Below are 6,158 nucleotides of genomic sequence, written 5' to 3'. Positions count from 1 at the left end.
ACTCTCTCTCTATACCCTTCTCTCTCTCCCTAACTATCTATGTCTCTCTCTCTCCCCCCCCTCTCTCCCCCCTTTCTCTCTCTCTCTCTCTCCCCCCCCCCCTCTCTAGTTCTCACTCCGCCCCTCTCTCGTTCTCACTCCCCCCCTCTCCCTTCGTGTCCCTCTCCCTCTCTCCCCCTCTCTTTGCCCCCATCTCTCTCTCTCTCTCTATTCCACTCTCTCCCCACACCTTGTCTCTCTCTCTCTCTCTCTCTCTATTCCACTCTCTCCTGACCCCCTCTCTCCCCATCGCTCCCTCTGTCTCCCTCGCTCCATCTCTCTCTCTTTCTCACCCCCCTCCCACCTCCCTCTCACCTCCACCCTCTCTCTCTCTCGCTCTTTCCACCTGTCTCCATATGGCTCCCCCCCTCTCTCTCCCCTCTTATCTCTCTCTCTCTTTCTCCCTCTCCTGCCCCCCTCTCTCTCCACACTCTTCTCTCTCTCTCTCTCTCTCTCTCTCTCTCTCTCTCTCTCTCTCTCTCCCCACCTTGATCTCTCTCCCTTTCATCCTCTCTCGCTTGATCTCTCTCTCTCTCTACCTCCCTCTCCCTGCCTCTCTATATCCCCATCTCTCCCCCTCTCTTTGTCTCCCTCCACCCGCTCGCTCTCTCTCTCCCTATCTCTATCTCTCTCTCTCTCCCTCTCTCTCTACCCCTCCCTCTCACTCTCCCCCCGCGTCTCTCTCTCTCCCCCCGCATCTCTCTCTCCCCCTCCCCCCGCTCTCTCTCTCTCTCTCTCTCTATCTATTTATCTATCTATTTCTCGACCCCCCTCTCTCTCCTGCTCCTTTCTCTCTCTATATATCTCTATCTCTCGATCCCTCTCTCTCTCTCTCTCTCTCTCTCTCTCTCTCTCTCTCAATCTCACCCGCCCTCTATCTCCCTCCCTTTCTCTCTCCCCCTTGCTCTCTCACTCTCTCTCTTTGTCTCTCCCCCTCCCGCCCTCTCTCTTCCTCTCTCTCTTGCTCACTCTCTTCTCTCTCTATCTCTCTCGCTCTCTTCCCCCCCTCTCCCCCCTCTCTCTCCTCTCTCTCTCTCCCCTCTCTCTTCCCCCCCCTCTCTCTCTACCCACCTCTCTCTCTATCTCTCTCTCTCAGCCTCTCTCTCCCCCTCCCCACACTCTCTGTCTCTCTCCCTCCCACCTCCCCACTCTCTCTCTCTCTCTCTCTCTCTCTCCATCCCCATCTTTCTCTCCCACACTCTCTCTCTCTGCCCCCTCTCTCACCCCTCTCTCTCCCCCCCTCTCTCACTCTCCCTCTCTGTCCCCCACTCTCTTGCTCTCTCTCTCTCTCTTCCTCTCTTTCTCTCTCTATCTCTCTTGATACCTCCCTCTCTCTCTCAAATCCTCCCTCCCTCTTTTCCTCCCTCTTTCGCTCTCTCTCTCTCCCCCCCTCTCTCTCTCAAATCCTCCCTCCCTCTTTTCCTCCCTCTTTCGCTCTCTCTCTCCCCCCTCTCTCTCTCAAATCCTCCCTCCCTCTTTTCCTCCCTCTTTCACTCTCTCTCTGCCCCCCTCTCTCTCCCCTCCCACCACTCTCTCTCTCCCTCTCCCCCACTCTCTCTCTCTCTCTCTCTCTCTCTCTCTCTCTCTCTCTCGCCCTCTCTCTCCCCCTCTCTATCTATGGGTGTGTCTCTCATCATCTCTCTCTCTCTAGGGGAGAGGGGTGGTGGGGAGAGAGTGGAATATATATATATATATATATATATATATATATATATATATATATATATATATATATATATATATATATATATATATATATATATATATATATATATTCCACTCTCTCCCCACCACCCCCTCTCCCCCCCACCCTCAATCTCTCTATCTACCCATTGCTCTCTCTCTCTCTCTCGCCCCCCTCTCTCTCCCCCCTCAATTTCTCTATCCCCCTTGCTCTCTCTGCCCCTCTCTCGTCCACCCCCGCTTTCTCCACCTCCCCTCCCCCCCCCCTTATCATTTAACATGTACAATCGACATCACGTAACAAAGAAAAACATCTTATCAATTAAAAAAAATCATCATATTATTTCAACAACACAATTATTCATACATTTATGAAATTTTAAAGAAAGATAATTTCACTGTTTTTTATAGTTAAATAAGCAAATACATGTATTTCCAATATTTTAAATAAATAAAACAATTATGTTCATGAATAATTTGTTTTACATCATATAATTAAAAAAAAAAAAAGAATAAATATATAATTGAATAATGCATATCATTTTACAATATAAACAGGCATGTATAATACAAAAATTTTAATTGGCAACAATATTCCTTTCTAAAAAATATAATAAATCACTAAAAAAAATAGCTCACATTTCTTTCGCACCCGTAATAAACTATCTATTTTTTATACAAAAGATTAAAATTATATATTACAAATTACAAAAGCAAAAAAAAAATCATAAAATGTAATAAGAAAAGTGTAAGAATGTACAATAATGACTTTATTGCATGTTAATGCTTGCCGTCAAGATATATAAAATTAGTGAAGACTAATTAAAAAAAAAAACCTTTAAAAGAAAGGTAGCATATGCCTTTTGCATTAATGAGAAAGAAAGATTTGATAAGAAATACGAAGAGGGATTAATGAGATTTGGTATCAGGCATAGAGTGTGTTTTTTTTTTTGAAGTCATATAGAATAGAATAAATGACCAAAAACAGGATAAAATATTTTAAAACAAGACGAAGAGATTAATAGGATTATGGATGAAGAACACAGTATAAATATTTAAAAACACTCTCTTAGATCATACCGGCACCCAAGGAGGAGAAACAATAAAAATAAAGATGACACAATAAAAATATAGATTAGATCGGTACCGTAGGATGAGACACAGTAAAAGTAAAAATGACACACAGTAAAAATAACGATGACGGAGCATAAAAATTTAAAAACACTATCTTAGATCAGGAAACACAGTAAAAGTAAAAATGACACATAGTAAAAATAAGGATGACAGAGCATAAAAATTTAAAAACACATTTAAAAACACTATCTTAGATCAAGCGAGTAGAAGGAGGAGACACAGTAAAAATAAAGATGACTGCCCACGGAGAATAGATAAAAAAGAAAGTAATGGATTAGCATAAAGATTTAAAAACAAATTGAAAATAGTTTTTATCATTGAAAATTGAAAATTGTTCTCTCAATAAATTGAAAATGATGTTATAATTGATGTTTTTATAAACAAATTAAAATTTCATATAAAATTTATAAAAAAGGATAAAAAATAAAAATATATAATTTTCTTAGCTTACTACATTTACAAATAAGTTTAAATGCCAAATAGAAATAGAACAATGGTGAATGGAGGAGGGGGTAAGGGCAATTGGATGTGAGACAATTGACTTGAAGAAATCAAAGAAGAGAAATTGGGTTTATGGACTTTTTAAAAATAAATACAGCTTGCAGTTTTCTTACAACATGATATTGCACAAATTGCAGAGAACAATGGCTCCAATTATATAAAGGTACTTTGCAGGTTATAGCAAAGAAAAACTGAAACTATTCACTCAAATTTTTAGTGATCTCGCTGACTAGTTACCTATAAATAAGGTAAGGTAATTGCTTGAACAAATCCAATAAGTCAAATTATTTTAACTTCTAAAGATATCAAACAAAATCATGGAAAAGTAGGTGTACCCCAAGAAAATAACCTTATAAACTGGAAGGTAAGTGCTTGAACAAATCCAATAAGTTAAATTATTTTAACTTCTAAAGATATCAAACAAAATCATGGAAAAGTAGGTGTACGCCAAGAAAATAAGCTTATAAACTAGAAAGACGGGGATCATTTGATCAGACCTAGATTTCCATTTTCAAGCTTAAGATTTGGAAAATAATCAAATATATCCACCAAGAATGATTCAATATTGAAATTGTAGCAATAAAAATAATGAAATTGCTCCAATCAAAATATTGGAGCAATAACAAAAGCAAACGCTAAATATTGGAGCAATAACAAAAGCAAACGCTAAAGCGAAGTCAACAATAAATACATCACAAATAGAGAGCCACTTGTTATAATTATCTACGAGGGTATTGGATTTGCGAGAGAATATCTATGAGCTTTTTGAAAATGAGAGATAGCACATTCCTAGACATAGAGAAAGTGTATCACACATAAACGTGTAAATAGATAAAAATAGTGAGTCCTAGTTTAAAGGTTCGGTAGATGGTTCTTGAATATAACTTTGTTATTTTCAGTTAGGGGTTTTCTCTAATAACTTTAAGATTATATAAACTTGTCTATCTCCATTATAAACAATTAAAAGAAGACAAGGAAAACTTAACTTTCTATTTTTATACAGAGAAGAGAGAAGATCTCCATTATAAACCATTAAAAGAAGATGAAGAAAAGTTAACAATTAAGAGGAGAGAGAAGATAGAGAGCCTTTCTTGTTTTACTGAAAAGATAATGAGGCGTTTTTGTTTTACTGTCAAACAAAATAAGGTAACTATGATCGGTTGTTACATGGGTGAATGGAAACCTTCTGCTATAGGTAACTATGATCGGTTGTTACATGGGTGAGTGATAATGCTATAGGAGTGTAACTGAACAGAAGGATTCCAGAGAACAAAGATCCAAAAATATCATAAATAAATGATTAATGCGATTAGGGACCAAGAACAGAGCAAACCGATCGAAAGAAAACTAAAAGATTAAAGGACATAGTAGAAAAAAGATTAATAACAGAGCGCATAAAGATTGAAAAACATTAGGCCAGGCATGTTTTACTCTGTTTACTATCATTCACATTCTCGCTCTGTTTCTTGTCCTAGAAATGATCTCATTTCCTTCTCTAAGCCTATAAGGCTCTGTCTCACCGCGTATTATCATCATTAAATACATCCCTCCTGCAATAAGAAAAGGGTCCTAATCGGATATTATAACAGGAAAAGATTAGCCTAAGGCACGCACTGAAGGAGGAGACAAGCTACTGTACCTTTAGAGATGAACTCTAAAAGACTCAAAAATCACTTAAATCAAAGCAGTCCAACTGAGAACAAAGACCCAAAAACATTATAAATAAGTGATTAATGCAACTATGGACCAAGAACAGAGCAAACACATCGAAATAAAACTAAAAGATTAAAAAGACAGTAGATAAGAGATTAATAATAGAGCATTATAACACAGCATAAAGATTTAAAAACATTAGGCAGGCACTGAAGGAGGAGACCAACTACTGTACCTTCAGAGGACTCATAAAATCACTTAAAAGGTTTAGCTCCATGTCGACATAGAAAGCGGGAGAGAGGGCTTGCTTCTTTAGTTTTCTCCGGGTATAACATTAGTTTGGGATTGATTCGATGCTGAGAGGGCTTTGCTTCTTTAGTTTTTTCTGGGTATAACATTAACTTGGGATTCGATGCTGTCACATATAATGATTTAGGTGAGGGAAATCACGTCAAAACAGGGGACTAAAATCAGGTCAATTACAGGAATGACAAATTGATTGGGTGGGTTATGGGCTTTGATAAAGAAGGGAGAAAATTGAAAATTCTACTTTAATCTATGGAACCAAAACCGAAAAATAAATCATGAATATGAATATGAATATAAATTTCCATAACCGAAGAATAAATCAGAGTATAAAATAAATACAAGAAACAAACCTGTCACTAATGGTTACAGCTCCCTGGTTTCCTCCTCTCCACTGTAAATACTTCCATGGATGGCATCGAACAACAACGTCTTTCATTTCATTCGCCATGCATCCTTCTCGCTGATCCTCTTCAACAAATTCAGGTTTAACCATGCATCCTTTTCGCTGATCTCTTCATCAAATTCAGATTTAACTAATATCAAAAGCATAAGCATATAGACCAAACAAAAAGACCCACACGAACCAGAAAAACCCACAGTCACGGTGACATAGACATCAACAACAGGAAGCACTTCCATTGCAAATACAATGAAATTCCCAATGCAAGAGAAACAAATTTTACTGCAAATATAATGAAATTCCTTACAATTTTAAATGATGAGACAACTCTGCTCTTCATTCATCCCTTCCTGCTGCTCTTCTTATCCATATCCGAGAAATCGAAATCAAATTCAAATTTGAATAATATGTAGTGTTTTCTATCAAAAGCTATAGAGTA

Source organism: Pinus tabuliformis, chromosome 8, assembly GCF_031772625.1.
Source record: "Pinus tabuliformis cultivar Carrire ecotype Pingquan chromosome 8, CPIR1, whole genome shotgun sequence".
Classification (NCBI taxonomy): domain Eukaryota; kingdom Viridiplantae; phylum Streptophyta; class Pinopsida; order Pinales; family Pinaceae; genus Pinus; species Pinus tabuliformis.
The sequence above is the reverse complement of the archived record's forward strand: the minus strand, read 5'-3'. Positions refer to the sequence as shown.